Below are 25,322 nucleotides of genomic sequence, written 5' to 3' on the forward strand. Positions count from 1 at the left end.
TTCCTTCTCACTGTTGTGAATTTTTTAGTACTGTGAATTAACTTAAGCTAAGAGGGTACACAGCCATATTTGAAGATAAAGACAGGACCTGGAGGCCAGCAACCATACTAAAACAAGCCTAGGGTAGGTCTTGAAGGTTACTGGTGGTTGGATAGAAAACGTGTCTGTCATGACCTGTCAGAATTAACCACCCCTTCTTCTTGCTTTCCAAATACTGCCAGCTGCTATTAGGCTCACCATGGGGATCCGATTCATTAGGCAAGTGCAGATTGCGTGTCAGGTGGTAATCAAATAGAATTTCACAGAAAGTGCAATGAAAGGTGTGACTAAATTTATGAGATATAATGTTTTTTAATTACACAAGTCCATACATTCTCATTGTCAGTAATTTAAAACATAGATGACCAAAGCCCTCTACCTGAATCTTAGCCCTCTCCCAAAGTGTATAAGTGTATGATACATGTTTGCCCAATCTTCTTCTTGGCCTAGTGTTTAAAAACTTTGGCTTAAAAGCCAAATTGTTTTTGATTAGTCACTGTTAACTTGATATTTGGGCAAGTTAATTACTCTGCATCAATTCCTTAGGTATAAGGTGGGAACAATAAAATGCCTATAATCATAACCATGTTGAGAATTAATTAGTTAATCCATATAAAAAACTTGAAATAATTCCTGGAACATAGTAAGTATTCAGTAAATGTTAGCCATAATTCTCATATGTATCCCAGTTAACATGTTTATGTACCAACCCTGCACAGATAATATACTCCAAGAGTTAAACCTTCTTGGATGAGGTTAACCTGGTGGCAAGGGTTTAAAATTTTCTTCATGATAGTTGTCTTTTTGGCTTCAAGCTTTATTTCTCTCAGAGTGCGCTCTGCTAGATTATGTGTGAGAACAGAGTTACACGCTTTCAGTTCTTACTGCATATCTTATAGGGTATATGGTGTTTACAAGTATGTATGAATAAACAGCTATCTTCAGGCTATAGCAGTTTCATCCTGTCCATAAAAGTATTTTTGTCAAAGTTGGGTGCACTATTCTCTTATTTCTAGATAGATATGTCAAACTTTCTGTTAAAAATCCTTCAGTCTATTTTGAAGGACAGGTCTTTTGAGTTTCTTTCTTTCTTGTGTTACAGAATTGTAATCATTTTGAAAATGTCTTTGATATCTTTGCCATGGCTGGTCAGCACTTTCTTAGGTATTGCAGACAATTACCTTTTTTAAGAAGAAAGGACAATAAAACAGTCATCTCTTTTTAATTTTTTTTTCCTTCTTGTTCTGGGGCTCTCTTAGATTATTAGGGACTATTCTGTCTGCTGCGACTATTTTAGACTAATATACAAAAACAAGTTAACATTTACTGAATGTTTATTATGTGTCAGACTCTGTTTTAAGTGCTTTACTCATTTATTCATTATCTCATTTAATCCTGTCATCCACTTATGAAGCATATATTGTTATCTTGATTTTAAAAGCTGAGAAAAGTAAGGCACAGATCGAGTAATTTGCCCAAAGTCACATTGCAAGGATTCAGACCCGGGGGCCTGCTGGCCTAGTTAATAAACTCTTTTAAGGTTTGCTAGGTGAGTATGAATTTAAATAAGACAGTATAGCTAAATATCTCTTGAAAAAGTCACCATAACTAATCTGGCTTTGCTTGTTTGTGGAAAGGAAAATTTGAAATCATGTATCTTCTTAAGTATGGGAAAAATGATGATGTGAGATGATTATTTGTAAGTAATTATTTTTCTTGACCATACTTAAATGAATACAGCTGTTTTGCTTCATTATGAATCATTTGTAGTAGATAGAAGTCACCTGGACCTAGCTAAGGACCAACTACCTCTTTATGAAGGATTAGAGCGAGTTGATTTGTAGATTACCATTTAGCTGCTATTTTGAGAAACGTCCAGACAGAAAGATTGAACTGTGCAGCAGTTTGGAACTGATTGGTCATTGGAAATTGTTCTTTTGTCTTGTTAAGTAATATTTGAATGACAGTCAGCAAAAAGTTGTGCAAGAGAAGAAAAGGCAGGAGAAAGATGACTTATGGGTCTTATAATTAGAATGTCACTTATAAGTGATGGTCTAAAAGTAAATGTGCATTAACAGTCGACATTTATATCACTGGAAGGACGTATAGTATGAGGTTTTTGTTCTGAGGTCTGTCTTGTCAGAGAGAAACATTGACTTTGCTTTTCTTCAAATAGAAATTCATTCCTTTTGAAATATGATAAAGTACAAAGAGTAAGCGACATTTAAAGTAACAACAAGTACACATAAAATGTTTTGACTTTCCCATGAAGCGTGGCTAAACATAGTCCATAATGTTTTCCTCTCTCCATCTTTTTTAACTCTCTCTTGTTGGAGAATCCCTTCTGAATGTTCATCAAAGTTATGGCTCTTAATGTACCTGTCTTTTACAATAGTGTCTTAAAGGGTGGTGCAGGGACCCTTGAGACTCTTTCAGGAGTCAAAACGATTTTCCTAACACTACTAACATTACTTGCTTACAAGTATGCAGGGAAGCTTTCCAAAGGCTACATGATGTACAACCAACTGAATGCAGAGATAAGATAGGGGAATCCAGCTGTCTTCCTTAACCCAGACATTAAAAAGATTTGCAAAAAAACGTAAAATAAGACCCCTCATCTCACTAGATTTGCAGTGAGAAGCACTGGGTTTATTCTACATTAGAACATCCCAGTGACCCCAGTATGAGTCAGAATGCCTTGATGCCCTCTCTCATGATTGGGTGACTGTGAGTGGTCACAGGCATTGCCCACCACATAATACCTCCGTGTGGATTCGAGTGACATCCTGATAGATTGAGGCCGTGTCTCCCAATCTAGGGAAGTGAAAATTCTGTTCCTTTTTCATAATTGTGCTAGAGGATATGTTTCAGATTATAGGGAGCTGTGGATATCTGGACTTAAGGAGAAAGGAGGGTTTGATGTTAAGTAGGAACACCAACCAGCCTTGCCAATTGTTCTTTGCGTTGGTTGCTCCCAACTTGGGAAGGACCAAAAGAACCTTTTGGGACAGCCTTATATTTTTCGGTATTAATTGGGCATCTGCTATGTTCCAGTCCTATTTTGAGGACTGGAAATAAGTTAGCAAACAAAATAAAAGCAAAAATACCTCTATCCTCATGGAGCTTCCATTCCAATCTTTGAGTCCTTTGTCCTAGTCACAGCTCCCTCTTCAGGGGAATCAGAGTTAATGGCAGCCACTGTGGATCTTGAACACCAACTGATATTTCTCAGTGGCAGAGTGTTGAGGATATAGAGTGAGAACTGCTTGACATTTTGTGATTTTTGATTATTTAAAAAAAAGGCACCAAATGGTTTGGGGTTTTTCACATCTTACATGGTACCCCAATATGGCAATAAAAGTGGGCCTGTCCAGTTACCCTTATTGTAGTTGTTTTAATCTTGTTTTGTTTTCAAAGTTAGTGCCATGTTTGTCAAGAAATTTAACCTAAAAAAATTAAATACCAAGTGATATTAAATTTATTCTAATTGTTTTCTATTATTTGAAGAAAATTTTTCATACATGTATGAGATATTCCTTGCCTGATGAGTTGCTCCCAAGACCCTATAATTTGTTTAATAGACTTTTATACAGAAAGAGATTACTTGGCTCATTAGACTCTGTCACTTAATAATGACTTGAAGGTTAACTAATGCAGTCATCAAGACTCCTGCTCACTGACTAGATGTCTGTCATATCACTCCCCAACTTCAACCATTTCCAAATGCAGACGATTGGGAATAGCATTAGAATATTAATGGGAAAAGATACTGACATTCAAAATGTGAATGACCAAAAAATATATCTAAAGATTATTTTAATTTTAAGATGCACTTTAATAGAAGCTCTTTTTTCTTTTTTTAAATTGGATGGCATTTTGGCCTTTCTTTCATCGAAGGTCTGATAGAAGCTTTTTAATCAGAATGCACCAAATGGCTGTTGTCTTTCAGCATTGCAACCTGCCAGGCACTCCATTCTCAGATGTGCCTAATATACCACAGACCAGAACATTTAAGGTTCAAATAAAACCCCAGACTTCTGCCAGAGTGGAAAAGACATAGTTATTTGGCTACTCAGGGTTGAGGAGGGGGAAACTGTGAGGGATCCTTTTAAAGGTGTCCAACTAACTTTTTTTTAATCTAACACTTTACACCCACCTTCTTAGGTGTGTAGGAACCTCTCATTCCCGAGCCCTTCCAGGTTCTAAAGGTCTAACCAGCTCGCTTGTTTATTTCACCCTGGTATGGGCAGCATTTGAGTTTTGCATGTTCTTGCCTGAATGCCAGGTTTGAGACCAAGAACCCAGTGTAAAAGACATGAACTGACAGTGCACATAAAGAGGAAAAAAGACCAATGTTTATCATAATTAAAGGCATACAAACAAAATACATGTGTATGTATGTATATATATACATACATACATATACATATATCACATCTTTTAATGACTTCCAACTTTTAACTAGTGAATTTAAGTCCTTTACATTTATTATGATTCCCACTATATTTGATTGTGGGCAGCATTTGAGTTTTGCATGTTCTTGCCTGCTACATTTTCCATTCCTCAATATACTTTCCAGATTCTAAAATTTTAATGATATTTCTCATCTGCTTTTGTGTCATCTTCTCCCTTTCTTTCTGTCCTTATGAATTTATGCCCTTTTTTTACTCCTTTCCTATGATTTTACTGGTGTTTCGAGAGGAGAAGAGGTAAATGTATATTCATTCTGCCATGTTTTCCTGGAAGCCCAGGTTTTAATGTAAATTATCAAGTGTATGCAACATACCAGGAATTATGTCAGATGCTTGCTCTTTTCTCAATTTAAAAATCCTGTCAAATTCTATTGAGGCTTAGAAAATTCATTCATGTTAGTGTTATTCACTTACTATTTTTTAGCACCTCCTATATGTTAGGCATTATCACATAAATCATTTCATTTAATCATCACATCAGCTCTGTGAGGCTTACAGATGTTATTCCTCATTTGAATGAATATGGAAACATTTACAATCACAGACCTAATAAAAGGTAATGCCAGGTTTGAGACCAAGAACCCAGTGTAAAATATGGGCAGCATTTGAGTTTTGCATGTTCTTGCCTGAATGCCAGGTTTGAGACCAAGAACCCAGTGTAAAAGACATGAACTGACAGTGCACATAAAGAGGAAAAAAGACCAATGTTTATCATAATTAAAGGCATACAAACAAAATACATGTGTATGTATGTATATATATATACATACATACATATATATATATACATACATACATATATATATATGAAATTTTTCAAATGTCAGATTGAAAATTACTTAAAGGCATGTCAATCCCCAGTATTGGGGAAACATGCATTCTTGAGTACTACTGATGGGAGGAAGGAGAATGAGTGTAGATTAGAACCTTTTTGGAAGGCAGTTTGATATCTATCTGTCTAAAATTTAAATGCTTATATTCCTCGACACAACAATTCATCTTCTGTAAATTATCTCACAAACACTTGTATAAGTGTGTCAATGTATGTGCCCAAGAATATCTATGGTGCATTGTTTGTAATAATACACTGAAAAGAGCATAATTCTTCACTGGTAGGGGAGTTAGTTAAATAAATTACGCAGTCCATGCCGTAGAATATAATACAGTCTTTAAAAAGAATAAGGTAGAGCCAGATATATGGGAAAATGTCTAAGATATATTAAGTTAAAAAGAGCAAGATATAGAATAATATGTATGGTAAGATTTAGTTTATGTTAAATATTATATATATTTATATTAAATGCATAAAATATTCCTGGAAGTGTGCTCCAGAAGGACACTCAGTCAGGCAACTGGGGATGGAAAGCAGAGGGAGAGTTTTACTTTTGAAATTTTTATATTCTATATACATTTTTTAAGTATATACAATTAATATGAAAAACAAGGACTCCAGTTGTCCTTTGCTAAACTATAATGAACTTTGCTTTCCATAATTTTTAAATACAGTTTATTATGGAAAATTTCAAACTTTATCTATACTCCCTTCCTCTTTCTTACTCTACTCCTGGATTATTTTGAAACAAATCCTAGACATTATATTACTTCATCCATAAATATTTAATTATGTGCCTCTAAAAGATAAGAATTTTTTAAAAACATAACCATCTAGAAATTAGCACACATATAGAAATTAACAGTAATTCCTTAGTATCACCAAATATGTAGTAGTCAGTGTTCAAATTTTCCCAATTATCTCATTTTTTAAAAAGTTTCCTTGTTTGAATTGAGATCCAGGCAAAGTTCAGCCATTGCAATACTTGATTGTATCTCTCTCTCTTGCCTGCCCCCACTTTCTTTTTTCTTTCCTTGCAATCTTATTAAAGAAACTGTGTCATTTGTCCTGGAGTTTCCTTTAGTTTGAATATCGGTGACTGTATCCCAATGGTGTTGGTTAACATTTATTATGTCCTTTACTATGTTATCTATAAATGTGTAGATACATCTAGAGACTAATTAAGTTTGGGTTCTATTTTTATTTTTTATTTTTTTGAAGAAATATTAAGTGTTTGTGTATACTTTCATCAGTGAGTAATGTCTGGTTGTCTTTTTTGTGTGTGTATGATGCTAGTAGTCATTGGTGATCATTGCCTAGGTCTACTGATTCATGAGAGTCTTCCATAAATGGAACTATTAGCTAGTGGCTTTGGTTAATATATTAGGAATTCATTCTAGGGTATACAACATTTAGGTACAGATTATTTTAAACATTTTCTAACCTTTTATATTGTCTGCATCTATTTCCATTGGTGTGCTAATTTGTCTTTGGACCCTTTCATCATGGGTTAGAGTCCTCTATTTGATCAGGTAGATCATCTTGTTTTTCATACCCTAATTAAAAAATTACTTTTGCTTTTTTAGTTTTCATCAATATATTTTCTCCCTTCTGAGGGTATGTAAAAGGAATCTTAGATGTAACTATTGATAATTCGCCAACAAGAACACTAAAGTAGAAAATTATTTGTTCATTCATGCAATCTTTCATTCAACAAAGTTTATTTAGTACCTGCTATGTTCTTGGCACCATGCCTGCCTCAGGCTGGTTATAGTTGTGACAGAGTCAATCAGACAGGCAACTACAGTGCAACAAGGCAGATACTGAGTAAGGGAAAGTATATATGTGTGCTCTTAGAGCTCATAAAAGGTACACCTAACCCAGTCCTGGGGAGCAGGTTTCCTGAGTGAAGGAATGCTATCCTAAGATATAAAGGATAAGTAGAGTCAGGTTAAGGAAGGAGTGGGTGGCTACGATAATGATGAAAATGTTCTAAGGAAGGGAGCAGCTTGTGGAAAGGCCTGGAAGTGAGAGAGGGCAGTTCCTTAGGGGAACTAAAAATAATTTAGAACAACTGGAGCATATGTGGTATGAGGAAAGAGGGGTGAGCTATAGAGAGATGTGTAGAATGAGACCACAAAAGACTTGATGAACCATGAGTTTGGGCTTTAACCCCAAAGCAGTGAAAATGACCTATTTGAGATTTAGGCTGAATGCAGGAAAACCTCTTAAAAGATAGTTACAGTAATGTGGGCTAGAACTGATGGTGGTCTAAATTAGATTAAAGACAATGAAGATGGAAGTAGTTTTGTTCATTCTTTCAGAAAATAATTACCTATTTATTTTTATAATACCTGAGCACCTATTTTTTAGTAGGTGCTGTTCCAGGCACCTGGAATTCAGCAGTGACTAAAATACACAGAACTCCCTGGCCTCATGGAGCTTATAGTCCTAATGGGGAGAAAGACAATAAAAGTAAATATATACTGCGTCTAGATAGTGGTAATTGCCAGGAAGGAAAATACATCAGAAAGCGAAATGAAGATAAGGAGTATTAAGTGGAGAATGGTTTTATATAGACTGACCAACAAAGGCTTCTCTGAGAAGCATGAGAAGCTTCATTTGAGTATGTATCTGAATTAAATGAGGAAGCAAGCCATGTGACTATCTGAGGGTGGAGCGGGGGTGGGGGGAAGAGCATCTGAGGTAGAAAAAAACAGAAACACCCAGGTCCTGAGATCAGAGAGTACCTGTGTGTTGGAAGAACAGTGAAGAGAGGTCAGTGGCTCAAGAGAAGTACATGAAGGGGAGAATAATGGGAGATGAGGTTATATTATATATGGCCTTATTGTTCACTGTAAAATGTGAACAGTAAGGCCATATATAATATATATGTATATAATGGAGAGAAGTAGTGTCAAGATTCATAAGGAAGAATCAATATGATACAGTCTTTAAATTTTAGATTTCGGGATCAACTGGTATGGGAGATTGTGAAGAGGAAGGAGTCTTGATCACTGAGACAGGGAACACGACACATCAGTCTCATAACATGAACATTTAAGAGACTGAAGTCACTGGAGCAGAAAAGTTTACATACCTATTATCATGCAAATCTCTTATTTTATTTTTTAAATGAATTTATTTAAATTAGTTTCAAGTATACAGTACATTGGTTAGACATCTATAATGTTCATAAAATGATCCCCCAAATTGTTCCCTTCCTCCCCGGCCCTCTACTTAGCCATCATATTAATGCTAACTTCATTACCTCTGCTGTGCTCCCCACGCCCAACTATCAACTACTAATTTGTACTTCTTTAACCTTTCACCCCATTCTCCCAGCCTCCCAACTCCCCTCCCCTCTGTCCATCACCAAATTGTCCACTATATTTGTGAAATCTCTTATTTTTTATTACAGCATTGGAGAAGAGGTAATATTGATTACATCCAGCATGAAGGGGGAAAAGTCCCTCACCATAGAATGGATTTTCCTCCAGTTTTGGTAGATCTCCAATTAGGGACAGACTTGACTGTTCAGCAGCTCAGAGAATGCCTGAATGATGATGGGCAGCAATACTAAGCTAGATATAGATGGAGCCCTTAGGATTCTGAAAACCACCCCCAACACATGCTACCATATTCTGCACATGTGCGCGCACGTACACACACACACACACACACACACACACACACACACACTCTTGTATTTTGTCTTTATTCACGGTCTTTAAGATGTTTGATAACTGCATAGATGACATTAACCTACTTGAATAGTATAGCAGATACTTCTACAGAGAGAGAAGTCATTATAAATTTGTGTCTATACTAAGCATGGTTTTAGGAAATGTCTCCTTGAATCCTTACTTAGTGTTGATGTACATACATTGCTGTGTGATGTCGGCTACAAAGATGACACTGACATGTTGTTCCAGGTCTCAAGGACTTCAAAGTCTAATAAGTGGACAAAGGAAACCAGGGATTACAGTTAGGCGTGCCTAACTGGTATGAGAACTTGGTATGAGAATACCAAGGAAGTGTTACTTAAGCTCTAGGCTAAGTTAGGTGAACTTCTAAAGGAAGAGGATAACTTCTGAATCCATGGCTTTTTCATTTATTTCCTAATCTGTGTGTAAAACTTCTTTCTACCTACTGTCCTTCTTTCTCAGTATTCTGTAGACTATACTAGCCAGAGGAAACAACTACAAGCAAATAGTATAAGCAGGTTCATATGTAGTTTATTTTATATTAATTTGTAGTTAAAATTAATAATGCTGTTATAAAAATAGAACTACAGAGAAGTAGCTTTAAAAATAAAGTGGCTTCTGTCCTATAGAACAGCATTCTCAAACTTCTAATATTTATATACCACTGTTATGATTTTTGCCACATTCCAGTAACTTTTATAGAGTTACCTAATATTTTTCTGCAAACCAAATTACTTTTTTTTTTTTTTTAACTTAAAGCCTACTTGATACTTATCCTAAAAAATATCCATAGAGTTGGGAATTTTCTGTTATTTTATAAAACATATTAAAATAATAAAATAATATGGCTAAATTAAAAATATTTGCCTCCGGAGAGTTCCACTTCCAGATTAGAGAGAATAAGCATACTCTGCCCAGTCTCGCAATAGTGCAGCTAAAAATCTGGATAGAAAACATAAAGCTGCAATTTGAAGACTGAAAAGTCAATAGTAGCAGATAGATTAGAGAAGACCAGGATTTGAAGTACTGCCATCCAGCTGGGAGTTTCCCTTTTTATTTTTACTGTCCCCTGGCCTGGGCACGCAATGCAGTCCAAACTTAGCATGGAATGAGAGAGGTCCAAGGTAAACTTTCTAGTTCTGACTTGAATGGGAAAGGATAAATCTACCACCCAGAGAAAAAGTGGTAGAAGCTCCCCTCCTTAAAAATCTTCTCTCCATTGTCTCATTTCTTGTGGTATTGGTACTGGGAGTAACAGCTGCAGGGCCACAGATGCCTAAAACTCTAATGGCAGGGACACTTCCTCTCCAGTTGGAGAAGCTGTAGTCCTAAAAAGATTAGGCAAATATCCATCACTTTTTTTTTCTCTGTTTACCTGCTGCTTACACCCCAAACTATGTGGTAGAATGGGACAACAAAAGCCCCAGCTTTCTGGCTGGAAGACAGAGTGGAGCTCCAGGGAACTGAAGAGTACCTGGGAGACAGTGGAGAGGGAGGAGCGTGGGAAAACAACCCCACTGAGTTTTCAGAACTACAGGCTCACCCCCAAATAGCACATGTGTGGACCTGGTCCTAAAAAACATATCAAAAACTCTGAGAATTGAACTGTGAGAAATCACTGTCCAGGTCCTAGACTGGCCACTGGGTAGCGCTCTTGCCAGACAGACCCAAAAGCTCTGCGGAGGCTTTGAATGTGGAACTGATATTTAAATCATATCTCACAGAGGTTGTTTGGAACTTCGAATCCAACCAGGTTGATTGCCTGCTAAAACAAATAATAACAACAACAACAACAATAACAAAAATCAACATTTTCCATAGGATTTACACAAGGTTCAGGATATCATAATACTCAAAATGTCCAGGATATAATACAAAATCATTTAGCCTACAAAACAAAACAAAACAAAACAAACAAACAAACAAAAAACCCAGGAAAATCTCAATGAATGTGAAAAAGACAACCAATAGATGTCAACACTGAGGTAATACTCTCCCCTGCACAAGGATTATGCCTTTCCCTTCAATTTGACTTGCAAGCCCAGGCTACATGCCCACTGCTAAACTAGTGACCATTGCCAGGGAATGCCACGCACAAACTAGCTGAGACTTCTTAGAAACTACCCCTGCAGCCATTGCTGAGGTCAGATTCTTTTGGAGCACATGGCCCCATGAAGGAAACAGTGATTACTCGGGGGAAGAAAACAAAAACAACTCTTTCAGACTTCAAGAAAACTTAACTTGAGTTCTCAGATTTTAAGGGACTTTTTTATAGTAATACAAAGAGGGTTGAAAAGAGATAACCTATCATATGGCTCAATACAAATTTTATTAAGCCCTTTGTGTGTTTTGTGTTTGTATGTGATTCTTTTCTATTCTTACTTTTTGGGCAGATGGGTAACATGCCTTGAGGCCAACTAGCACTTTAGCACAGAGACAGGGTCGAGGAATGTAAATACAGAGAGCCACACCTTAGGCTTTGTAGCTGAAGATGATAGTCGCTGACCAGTGATTGCTATCGCTGACCAGTGATTACTATCTAGCCAACGGGTCCCCACCAGTTGCCCACACACACTGGTCCATGATTTGTAGCTGCAGATTCCATATACTAAATTTGGCACAGTTTGCACCTGCCATCCTCTCTTCAGAAAGAAATATTCCAGGTGCTCATCGATGCTCCCTAGGTTTATCTGACACTGTGATTTCTCTGAGTCTCCAGTGATGCTATATCATTTGAAGTTTTGCTTTAGTGTGTCATCAAAGTGTTTTTTTTTTTTTCTGCTCAAGTTATCTCTGTTTAGCTCATCACACAGCAGCAGCTACTTAGGAATGAAAAGCAGAGAATTTCAGAAAGCAAGCTTGAAAAAGAACCTACCGAAAGTGATGGAGCTTAGGAGCTTATTAATATTATAAATGCTTAAAGTCTCAAGTGTGTCAAGTTTTGAGTTGTACAGGGTCTAAGTAGGTAGTTTCAAATTGTAAACAAGTTTACAGCATTAAAATGGCTGGATCAGATTGTGAGGGACTAAACAGTCAGATTTTACTTGAAGGAGGTGATTAGTAAGAGCCCAGAGTAATAATTTGTCTCAAAATACCTTTATATTATCTTTATAATATTTTACCAATGAGAAAGGGAATTTCGTGGATCAAGTGGAAAGATCTTAGCAGAGCGCAAGCTAATCATAGTCCTAACTTTGTTAACAGTGTCACTTCATGACAAGATCACTCTTTGTAATGACTACCATTTCTTGAGCTCTAACTCTGTGCCAGGCATTGCCATAAACATTTTATTTATGTTAACTCATATAATCCTCACAACACCCTGTAAGACAGAAACTATTATTGTTCCCATATTACGGATGAGGAAACTGAAGCCTAGAGAGATTATTTGCCCAAAGTCATATATAACTAATATGGACAGAGCTAGAATTCCACTATTCTATATTGTCTCTCAGTTTATTTATAAATGATATGCTAAAAGTATCTACCATAACTATTTTACAGAGTAGTTTTGGGAAACAGAAAGTGAAATAATAAAAGTATTAAAGTACTACGTAAAAGAAAGTGTAGTATAAGAGTTGCTGGCAGTTACCAGGAGAATCCCTTCCCTAGAGAACTGTGATGTTTATTTATTTAGTTAGTTAGTTAGTTAGTTATTTGTTTATTAGTTAGCTTTTTTAGGAAGGTGGTGTGGAAAGCACTGGGCTGGGAGTCGGGAAATCTGGGTTTCAATTCTAATTCTAACTCACTAGGCAATCTTTTAAAATTAAATTTATGGTGGTAACATTGGTTAATAACAATATAACTTTAAGTGTATAATTCTGTAATACACCATCTGTATATTACATTTTGTGCTCACCTCCAAAGTCTAGTCTTTGACCATATATTTGACCCCTTCACCTTCTTCATCCTCCCCCTACCCACTTCCCCTCTGGTAACCTTCATACTGTTGTCTGTGTCTGTGAATTTATTTTGTTTGTTTGTTGCTTTCTGTTTTATATCCCACGTATGAATAAAATTATATGGTTCTTGTCCTTTTCGTCTGACTTATTCAACTAGCATGATACTCTCAAGATCATTCCATGTTGTCACAAATGGCAGTATTTTATCTTTTCTTATGTCTGAGTAGTATACCACTCTATATATGTACCACATCTTCATTATTCAGTTATCCATCCAAGGACACATAGGTTGTTTCCATGTCTTGGGTACCGTGAATAATGCTGCAGTGAACATATGAGTACATGTATCTTTACAAATAAGTGTTTTCAAAATTTTCAGGTAGATACCTAGAAGAATTGCTAGGTCACATGGTTATTTTTTTGAGGAACCTCCATGCTGTCTTCTATAGAGGCTGTAACAATTTACATTCCTACCAGCAATGTATGGGAGTTCCTTTTTCTCTACATCCTTTCCAACACTTGTTATTTCTTGTCTTATTGTTAATAGCCATTCTAATGGGTGTGAGGTGGTTTTGATTTGCATTTCTCTTATAGCTAGTGAAGTTTTGAATAACTTTTCATATATCTGTTGGCCATTTGTATGTCTTCTTGGGAAAAGTGTCTGTTTGGGTTCTCTGCCATTTTTAATAAGTTTTTTGTTGTTGTTGAGTTGTGTGAGTTCTTTATGTACTTTGGATATTAGCCCCTTATCAGAAGTATTGTTTGCAAATATCTTCTTCCATTTAGTTGGTTGTCTTCTGTTGTTGTTGATGGTTTCTTTTGCTGTGCAGAAGCATTTTAGTTTAATGTAGTCCTATTCATTTATTTCTGCTTTTACTTCCCTTTAGGTAAATCCTGTTGATTGTGTGAGCCTTAGGTTCCTTTTCTGTGAAATCAGGAAGCCAAATCAAGTATCAAAGCTGGGAACCCTGGGCCTCTCAGAATCTGGTCATACCAGTCTTTTCTTTTTAATTGTCTTTCAATTTTATTATTTTTCAATCTTTTTGTTATCTTTTTAAATGTATGTGTAACATTATATGTAGTACATATGTTAATTTGTGAAACACAAAAATATAATAACCACATGTGAATTCACCACCAGAATGTTACCAATGCCAATATTCTCTTCCCCTACCCCATACCCCATTCTCCTGTACAAAGTTAACTGCTGTCTCATTTTTGTGATCACACAGTCTTACAAGAGCCTCTAGAGGCCATCTAGCCCCACGTGCCTCACTCTGAAAAAAAAAAAAAAAACTAGCTCACAGGAGCTCAGTGACTCAGGTCAGCTTTTATTTATTTGTTTGTTTGTCTGTTTATTTTTCTTTTTACCTGCTCTCCCACTCCCATCCCCTTTGGCAATCACCAGCTTGTTCTCTGTATCTATAGGTCTGTTTCAGTTTTGTTTATTGATTTATTTTGTTCTTTTAGATTCCACATATAAGTGAAATTATATGGTATTTGTCTTTTTCTAACTTATTTCACTTAGCATTATACCCTCTAGGTCTACATATGTTGTCACAAATGGCAAGATTTCATTCATTTTTATTGCTGAATAATATTCCAGTTATGTGTGTGTGCATGTGTGTATGTTATATGCCACATTTTCTTTATATATTCATCTGTTGATAGACACCTATGTTGCTTCCATATCCTGGCCATTGTAAATAATGCTGCAGTGAACAAAGAGGTTCATATATCTTTTCAAATTAGTGTTTTTGTTTTCTTTGGAGAAATACCCAGAAATGGTATTGCTGTGTCATATGGCAGCTCTATTTTTAATTTTTGAGGAATGTCCATACTGTTTCCATAATAGCTGTACCAATTTACAAACCCATCCACAGTACACCAGGGTTCCCGTTTCCCCACGTCTTCATAAGCACTTGTTATTTGTTGATTTTTTGATGATAACCATTCTGATAGGTGTGAGATGGTATCTCATTGTGGTTTTGATTTTCATTTCCCTAATGATTTGTGATGTTGAGCATCTTTTCATGTGTTTGTTGTCCTCTTTGAAGAAGGGCCTATTCAGGTCCTCTGCACATTTTTTAATTGAATTGTCTTTTTTGATGTTAAGATGTATGACTATATATATTTTCTTTGTGGTTGTCATTGCAATTACATAAAACATCTAAAAGTTATAGCATTCTATTTAAGCTGATAACTTCCGTTGCATACAAAAACTACTTCTTCCTTACATCTGTCTACACTTTGTTATTGATGTTACAAATTATATCTTTATATACTGTATACCTATTCACAGATTTATAGAGGTTTTTAAAAATGTTTTTGTCATTTAAAATCAATGCACCAAAATGACGATAGTACAGTTTACTATATTCGTGTTTTTACTTTTACTGGAGAACCTCCTATTTTCATATGGCTTTGTGTTGTTGTCTACTGTCCTTTTCTTTCAACGTGAAGGAATTCCTTTAGAATTTCTTGTAGAACAGTTTTAGTAGTAATGAACTCTTAATTTCACCTTCATTTTTGAAGAATAGTTTTGCCAGATACAGTATACTTGGTTGACATCTTTTTCTTTCAGCACTTTGAATATACTATCGCACTCTCTCCTAGCCTACAAATTTTCTGCTGAGAAATCGCTGATGATAATATGGAAGGTCGCTTGTATGTGACAGATGGCTTTTCTCTTGTTCCTCTCAAGACTCCATCTTTGATTTTAGAGTTTGTTTATAATGTGTCTTGCTGTGGTTCTTTTTGGATATATCTTAGAATCTTTTGGGCTTTATTGGTTTGTCTAGTTCTTTACTCAGATTTGGAAAGTTTTCGGCCATTATTTCCTCAAATAAGCTCTCTGCCCCTTTCTCTTTTTTCTTTCTGAAATTCCAATAATATGTATATTGGCCCTCTTAATAGTGTCCTATAAGTCATTTAGGCTCTCTTTCTCCCCCGCTTCCCCACCCCACCCCCACCTCCTTTGGCTGAATTGCAAATGTCATGTCTTCAAGTTCACTGATTCTTTCTTCTGCCTTATCACATTAACTATTAAACCCCTCTAATTTTTTTTTTTTCATTTTAGTTAACTGTAGTTTTCAGCTCTAGAATTTTTTATAGTTTCTATCTCCTAGTTGATGTTCTCATTTGTTCATGGATTGTTTTCCTGATTTTGTTTAGCTGTTTATATGTGTTCTCTTTTAACCCATCAAACATCTTTGATGGTTATTTTTTTCTTTTTTCTAGCTTCATTGAAATATAATAGACAATTAGTTGCATGTATTTACATTGTACAATTCAATGAGTTTTCAATTATAGTTGGCATACAATATTAGTTTCAGTTGTACAACATAGAGATTAGAGATCTATATAATTTATAAAGTGATCACCCCACTAAATCTAGTATCCCTCTTCCCCCTTACATATTTATTACACATTGTTAATCATTTTGCTTATGCTACACTTTATATCTCCATGTCTATTTTGTAACTATCCATTTGTACTTCTTAATCCTTTTGCCCTTTTTTGCCATCCCCCCCAATTCTTCTCCCATCTAGTAGCCCTCAATATATTCTCTGTATCTGAGTTTATTTCCATTTTTATTATTGTTGTTATTGTTTTATCCTTTAGACTCCACATATACATGAGACCATGTGATATTTGTCTTTATCTGACTGATTTCATTCAGTGCAATACCTTCTAGGTCGATCAAGGCAATATCTTTTCCCATCTCCTTCCTTTTAGTCTGTGTGTGTCTTTTAATCTGAAGTGAGTCTCTTGTAGGCAGTATATGTAGGGGTCTTGTTTTCTTATCCGTTCAGCCACTCTATCTTTTGGTTAGAGCATTTAATTCTTTTCCATTTGAGGTACTCGATAGGAATGTAGTTATTACCATTCTTTATTCCTGTTTTTGATACATGTTTTTTCTTCTTAAAGAAGTCCCTCCAACATTTCTTGTAATACTGGCTTGGTGTTGATTAATTCCATTCGCTTATTTTTGTCTGGGAAGCTCTTTATCTGTCCTTTGACTCTAAATGATAGCTTTGCTGGACAAAATATTCTTGGTTGTAGATCCTAGGTTTTCATCACTTTGAATATTTTGTGCCAAGCCCTTCTGTCCTGCATGGTTTCTTTTGAGAAATCAGCTGCCAATCTTATGGGTGCTCCCTTTTAGGTAACTAACTGCTTTCTCTAAGCTTTATGGGGTTTATGTCTATTTCCTTCACCAGATTTGGGAAGTTTTCCATCATTATTTCTTCAAATAGCTCTCCAACTTCTTATTTTCCTTCAGGTACCCCTATGACATGGCTATTTTTACATTTAATAGTGTCCCATCGGCTCCTTAAGTTATTATTATAGTCTTGGCTTTTTTCTTCTTGCCATCCTCTGTGTTGGTGGTTCAATCCTCTTCTTTATCCACTGTTGATTCCCTCTAATATACTCTTCATCGCAGATAATGTATTCTTCATTTCTGACTAGTTCCCTTTTATAATTTCCATTTCCATTTTTATGTTTTTTATCTCTTTGTTAAAGTTTTCACTGAATTCATCTACACTTCCCTTAAGTTCCTTGAGAATCTTTATTTTATTATTTTATTATTTTTTATTTTTTAAGCGAGGCAACCCTTGGTTGACTTCATAGATTGCAAGGACCTTGTCAGCTTACAATCCCTTATCTTTTTTTTACACCTACAGCACCTGGTCTTCCTAGGTGGTCTCCCAGGCCCCACCCTGCCTAGCTTCCAAGATTGGGTTTATTTAGGGTAGCATGGCCATAGACCCCTTGAGCATCTTTATAACAAGTGTTTTGAACTCTGCATCTGTTCGATTGCTTGACTCTGTTATTCCTGGCTCTCTGTTCTGTTCTCTCATATGATTTCTGCTTCTTTGTCTTCACATTTTGGCTGCCTTTCTATGTCTGTTTCTATGTACTAAGCAAAGCTCCTAAGTCTCCTGGTCTTATTAGTGTGGCTTTGTGTGGTAGGTGTCTGCTGACACAGTCCTTTGAGGAGTTCAGCTGCAGGCCAAATTTAACCCCAGCCTGTGCCCCTCCAGGACCATCTGTTAAGATTCAGCAAGCAATCCACAGATGCTGTGCTTATAGTTGCTTCAAGAGGCCACACCAGAAACCGAGGTCAGCTGCCACCATTGTGAATCTTGGGGCTGGCTCAGCAAGGAGCACCTGACTTGTAGAGGACACAATTGGATGTGGCTTGGGTGGGGGAGGCAGAGATTCGGGGAATTCTCTGGGCGGAGCAACCTCTGTTATCCCATTTGATGACGTCTCAGCTATAGTGGCACTGAGTCCGCCCACTGGGAGTAGGGAGGGCACAACAGGAAAAGTGGATACCACCAGCACTTCTTCCCAGGAGAGAACCTCGCTTCCGGCCCTCTCTCGGACAGCCCAGTGTCCCCCTGTAAGTCCCTGGTACCCTCTGAGCAGCCAACCCAGCACTGGTGCTCAGAGCAAACAGGTCGGTCACCATGAAAGTCCACTCCCAGACACTGCCCCTTTAAGAGGCGTCTGCAGCTGCTTGCTGCCACGACCATAGCCTCTGTCCCACTCAGCCGCTTGGGACCGGGCAGCCTTGCGTCTTCACCCCCTCCTACCTTCTACCTTTGCAGAATGTTTTCTTATTTCTCTCCCTAGTTGTAGTGCTCTGTTGATCTAGATCTCAGGCGACTTTCCTTACTGTTTGCTTCATGTTTCTGTCACAACTTTGATTTGGTTGCCAGAGGGATGAACAAAGCCTTTATCATCTACACCATTTTTCCCCCTCCCATGATCGTTATTTTAAGCTCTTTGTCAGGTAGCTCATAGACCTACATTTGTTTAGAGTCTGTTTCTGGAGTTTTAGTTTATTCCTTTGTTTAGCAATGTTTTCTTGCTTTTTTGTATACTTTGTGATTTTTTACTGGGATTTTGACATTTGATAAAACAACAATCTGCTGTAGTCTTTGTGTACTAGATTCATGCAGGGAAAGACCTTCACAAGTTAGCCTGGTTGGAGGTTCTTGGACCTCTCAATCTATTTCTGATTTTTTGTTCTTCCTGATGTCTGTCTGTGAAATTGCCCCTCTAACATGCTGCTTGCCTCTGTTTTCAATGGCTTCCAAACTCTGGCATCAGTCTGGTCAGTGCTCTGAGTCAGCTGAGACAGAAACCCATCCTTCAGGGAGCCCCCCAGACAAGCCAAACGCTGGGTGCATTGTCCCATTTGCTTCTGTCCAGAGGGTGGAGCCCTGGTTTCAGGGGGTTTCCTCCTAGTTTCTCTGTGCTAGTTGGTATAGGTGGAAGGACATGATGGGCACACAAATACCATGAAGTTCTTTACTTCTTTTCTTGGAATCTCTTGGTTTTATAATGACCTAGGTGCTGTGCTATAGTTTCTCACCTAATCTCCGAGTTCTCATAGAGGTATTCTTTTCAACATACCGTTGTTTAGTATCTCTGTTGAGGAACAGCCTATAGCTTCCTAGTCTGCCATCCTGCTGACTTCACTCTAATACTTTTTATTTTTAAAGCACTTTATTTTTAAAGCGTTTTTTCTTGGCATTGGAAATATGGAAAAATGGTAGCTTCCTTGAAGTAACCTGCCTTCTAGCCAAGAAGGCGAGATTCATAAATTAAAATTACCAGTATTTGGTAGGCCGTCATAAGCGTCCAACCTATAAATGCAATAGGTACTCAGAGTAGAACTTCATAGGTAGATAAGCATTGAATTTAAAAAGAATAAGACTGTGTAGATTATGCTCTCCTTGAAGGCAGGGACTGCATTTTTTCACTGTATTTCCAGGGCCAACGGAATACCTAATAGTTATTCCAATTATTTCTGAGCAAATGAATGAGCAGAAGGGAATATAGAGGCCCTTTCTAGAGGAGGACAGTATAAGCAAAGGTGAGAGGGCAGCAGTGTGTTTAGTGTGTTTGGGAGGCAGACAATGAAGAGTTTGGCTACAGCGGAGGGAACCTATGAAATACTCAGAAATAGTTGGACAGTGTCAATAGGGACTAGATAGTAAAAAGTCTTAAATGCTAAGCAGAGGATAGTGAGGCGCTGTGGACATTTTTGGAGCAGTTATTATTGAAAAGGGCTTTTTGTGTAAGGTTGGGTGGAAGTTATTTTCCACTGTGAAAGGAAAAATTTTAAGATATCCAGTGGCCTGCTTGATTTGGGTACACAATAGGCAGAGGGAAAGAAGGAATCCTTGATGAGGCAGAAGTTTTCTTATTAGATAAGTGGGAGAGCGATGGTTCCATTCATTGAAATGGGAAGAAAAGGGAATGGAAATGGTTTGTTTTTTTTTTTTTAAACAGATTACATATTTACTGGTCAAAGTGTCTTATTTGGGGACTTTTGGGTACTATTTTGTGAAGACTTAGTGTTTTCTGTGAGCCAAAAGACCTTTCTCAGTTTCTGCCAGCTTTTTCTGTCTACTCTTGTTAAATTCCTTCCCACCTATTCAATTTATATCATTCCACTTTTCTTTGTGCAACTTTTGTTAGTGTCTCTGGTTCTTAAAACAACAGTTGCTTGTACATCTCAATGCCTTCTATTTTCCACTCTTGAGTAACCTAACAAAACTAAGTTGCAAATCAAGTTAGCTTTCATGATTGCATTTCAGAATCTTGTTATGGACAAGTTAATGGCATGAGTGTCTCTTAAAGCTGGCTAAAACCTCCCTTGCATGCTAAATGTGTATTTGTCATCTTTCTATCTACTTGTCCACCCATCCAAAAGGCATTATTAAGCCTTTGCTACTCTGGGAGGTACCAAATAAGTGTAAGACATAGCAGCCCAGTAGTAAGTTGTGTTCTCCAACATAAGGATTGTCCCATGGTGGGTAAAGACTCAGACTGAAGATTTAAGTGGTGGTTTAGTCTCAGAATGGTGCATCTCGTCAAGAATCATCACCACTTCTCTTCTTTCTCTTGCCAACATCTCCCCATTATTACTGTTACATTACTTTTTTTCTTCCCTATCTCTTGAATATGGTCAATTATTACAAGAGTTGAAGATAGGCAGTACTACATTTGAATGTTGGCTCAACTGTTCTCTAGCTGTGTGTTTTTAAGAAAGTTATTTAACATTGCTGAACCTCAGAAGCCTCATATATCAAATGAGAATAATAATATCTGGCTGTTTTAGGACTAGAGAAGTTGTGAAAAAATACTTGATACTTGTTGTACCTTACTAAATACTATTGTTATTACTATTGTATATAGCTTAAGATATCCAGTGGCCTGCTTGATTTGGGTACACAATAGGCAGAGGGAAAGAAGGAATCCTTGATGAGGCAGAAGTTTTCTTATTAGATAAGTGGGAGAGCGATGGTTCCATTCATTGAAATGGGAAGAAAAGGGAATGGAAATGGTTTGTTTTTTTTTTTTTTAAACAGATTACATATTTACTGGTCAAAGTGTCTTATTTGGGGACTTTTGGGTACTATTTTGTGAAGACTTAGTGTTTTCTGTGAGCCAAAAGACCTTTCTCAGTTTCTGCCAGCTTTTTCTGTCTACTCTTGTTAAATTCCTTCCCACCTATTCAATTTATATCATTCCACTTTTCTTTGTGCAACTTTTGTTAGTGTCTCTGGTTCTTAAAACAACAGTTGCTTGTACATCTCAATGCCTTCTATTTTCCACTCTTGAGTAACCTAACAAAACTAAGTTGCAAATCAAGTTAGCTTTCATGATTGCATTTCAGAATCTTGTTATGGACAAGTTAATGGCATGAGTGTCTCTTAAAGCTGGCTAAAACCTCCCTTGCATGCTAAATGTGTATTTGTCATCCTTCTATCTACTTGTCCACCCATCCAAAAGGCATTATTAAGCCTTTGCTACTCTGGGAGGTACCAAATAAGTGTAAGACATAGCAGCCCAGTAGTAAGTTGTGTTCTCCAACATAAGGATTGTCCCATGGTGGGTAAAGACTCAGACTGAAGATTTAAGTGGTGGTTTAGTCTCAGAATGGTGCATCTCGTCAAGAATCATCACCACTTCTCTTCTTTCTCTTGCCAACATCTCCCCATTATTACTGTTACATTACTTTTTTTCTTCCCTATCTCTTGAATATGGTCAATTATTACAAGAGTTGAAGATAGGCAGTACTACATTTGAATGTTGGCTCAACTGTTCTCTAGCTGTGTGTTTTTAAGAAAGTTATTTAACATTGCTGAACCTCAGAAGCCTCATATATCAAATGAGAATAATAATATCTGGCTGTTTTAGGACTAGAGAAGTTGTGAAAAAATACTTGATACTTGTTGTACCTTACTAAATACTATTGTTATTACTATTGTATATAGCTATTGTTTACATTTCTCAATAGCATGGGAGCCTTCTTAGGTAGTATTCGATATTATGATAGAGTGAGGTAAAGTATGAAAGTTATAGGAATGAAATGGGTAATAAACTTGAGAATCATAGGGTCAGACATCTCAAGGACATGGAAGACCTAAGAATGCCCCACACTGCAGAGGAACTCATGAAAAATAATAGCACAAATTTCTGTTAGTTGCCCACTTTGATTTCTTCCTAATGATGGGCATGCATGTTTTTGTATTTTTAGCTATTTAAATATGTGCGCATTTGACTTTAAAGCCCTGTTTATTGATATGCCAGTGCACCTGCTAATATATTCAACACATTTTTCTAGTTCTGTGATCATTTTAGCATCATTGGCAGTGTTTTATCAAAAGGGCAGAATTCTACAACAGCTTTTTCGGAGACTGCCAAGGCAGTTTTGAAATCAGACACTGAATTGCCTGACCTAGGTTACTAATAAAGGCAGATGATCTGTCAGCCCACTCTGTCACTTGGTTCCTGTTGGGGTACAGAAGTCTTGCTACTATTTTTTACATTTCCCTTACACCCATAGTGTGAAAATTTTGTCCACTTCTACCTTATTTTAGCCGAGATTCTCACCCACGATGAATGGCACGTATGAGGGAATTCTCACTCATACCAACGAGAACTAGTGAGAGAGAAGCCTCAGTAGATTTTTCATGTGGAATTTTTTGCATTTCAGATTTTTTAATTTAAAACTAGAGTCAGTCTCCAAAACCTTGTATGATTAGAGTGTGGAGGGGGCCTTTGGAACAGTGTTGCATGTCAGTGCATCAACATTTTATCACTTATTATAATTCTTAAGTTATCAATAATTTATTTCAGTTATGAGAATGAGGAAGCATTTTATATTCAATAAACAACAAAAATTTACTTTCTGAAGCCTAAGTCTAAATTTTTCATTAACTAGTGTTCAAGTAAAAGTACCCCCCCGCCCGCCGCCAAAAAAAAGGGCAGAAAAGCTAGCTGGAAGTACCATAAGATCTTCAATCCCAAAAGAATAAAAACTATTGAATTATGTTTATTCTAGCATTTTTAGACATCAAAATAGTCAATCATTTGCATTAATTATGATGTTGTCAATCCTAATTTGGCTGGTTTCTGTGCCTAAAGCATACTGCTTGGTACATCATTGATGGACCCTCAGTAAATATTTATTGGCTAAATTTACTTGTTGCTCAAATTGTCCTTTCATGGAAGCTGATATCTGTGAACAACACAGTCCTCATAATAACACTGAGTTTCCAGTTGAAAGAAACTAACTTCTTCAAATATATCACTTCATCAAAAATAGCACCCATATTGTGCTTGTTTTCTCTTTGCAAAGAGCACATTTGGTAAGCCAACTCTTTTTAAACATTTGACTTTTTGCCTGCACATACCAAATTTTGTTTATATTAAGACCTAAGCATTTACAAGTACATATGTACAAGTGTCCTGCAAATTAACTGGAACTGAGAAGAACAGACTAAGTGAGCAGTTAACATAGAATTTTCAAAGATAATTGTCTCTGCTTAATGCAAAATAGTTTAGTTTATCTATCAAAATGAAGGAGCTCCAGTCCACCTAGCATTAGAAATTAAGACTGGCAGCTAACACTAGTAAAAGATGCCTAGGAAAGATTTGATATCGAGTTCTTAGTTTTCATCTGTATCAAAAGCCCTAGGTAAGAAATGGTAAAAAGTGGTACAGCCTCCGCCTTAAGGAGCTTGGAATATAGTTAGGAAACCAGCTAAACCACTGAGGGATGTGGGCAATGAGGCATTCTTTTTTGCAGAGCTTATGGAAGTAATGGAACCTAAACTGGGCTTTGAAGGATTAGGATAGAGGGGACAGGATAGTATTGCAAGGAAGTGAAGTGTGTGTTCGCAGGACTTTTGAGGAAATGGTAAGTAGACTAGTCTTACTGGTTGTTTGCATGCAAAGAAAGGGTATGAGATAACAGTGGAAGCTAGTTTGGGGTGAGATTGTGTGGAATACTTTTGGAGGCCTGGCTGAAGCACTTGAACTTTATCACACAGGTAGTGATGAACTGTTAAAGGTGGTGGTTTTGGTTTTTTTTGTTTTGTTTTGTTTTGTTTTGTTTTTTAACTGGAGTAGTGGTTAACGTTAAAAATGGAATTTGAAGCTTGGGAGAGCTAGTGGTGAAGGGAAATGATTAGTTTACTTCAAAAACAATAGCACCACTTTTTATAGCCATAATGCAGGTTATCTTCTTTGGAGGTGCCTGTCACAGTCTCAATGTCAATCAGCCTATACAAGTAGCACCAGTGTTTAACCATCTCTTGGCCAGTCAGTACTAGTGCTTAATCCTGCTTTAGTAAATTTGAATTGCTTGGAGATCTGTTCTATTTACCACACTATTGTCTGTCATTAACTTACTCTTTATTTGAAAATTTCAAAAGTATAAATCAACATGGAATTTCTGCAGGTGTTAAAGTAAACACTGGATTAACAAGACATATTTTCCCAGGGCTTGGAGACCTGTGGTTACTGGGAGGACATATGGGTCTTGCTCTGAACTTAGCTACATCCACCAGTAAAACAATCCTAAAAAATACCTAGAAGAGACAACTTAACAGGTAAATTTTACCAGACAAACCATGGAAGAATTAAACTGTTTAAGAGAAGAGATAAGGAGAGAAAGCTATCCATCTCATTTTTGTAATCTTGTTACAAAAAAAGGACAGTAGAAGAAAACAGAAGACTAATCTCACTGCTGAATATGGATGTGAAAATTCTAAATAAAATATTACCTGATTGAATGTATTATTGTATTAAAAAATAAAACTAAACATCATGACCAAATAGTTTTTTATTATATACAAAGATGTTACAAAATCAGAAAATCCATCAGTGATATAATCCAACATATTAATTTTTAAGGGAGGATAGTCATGATTTTCTTAATAGGTTCAGAAGAAAATGAAAATTTTCTTCTTACCAAGCTAGAAATAAGGGGGGCGCGGTGGCCTATGATAGATCACACTTAATGGTAAAGTTGAGAACAAGGCATTGTGCCCACTGT

General features: G+C 36.7%; 1 protein-coding gene across 2 annotated transcripts in view; it reads left to right on the plus strand.

Moving 5' to 3' along the window:
* Window positions 1-25,322, plus strand: part of USP49 (ubiquitin specific peptidase 49) — a 70,641-nt gene that overhangs the window by 23,697 nt on the left and 21,622 nt on the right. The window lies entirely within an intron of this gene.

The sequence above is a fragment of the Pteropus alecto genome, unplaced genomic scaffold (genome assembly GCF_000325575.1).
Source record: "Pteropus alecto unplaced genomic scaffold, ASM32557v1 scaffold7, whole genome shotgun sequence".
In the NCBI taxonomy this organism is placed as follows: domain Eukaryota; kingdom Metazoa; phylum Chordata; class Mammalia; order Chiroptera; family Pteropodidae; genus Pteropus; species Pteropus alecto.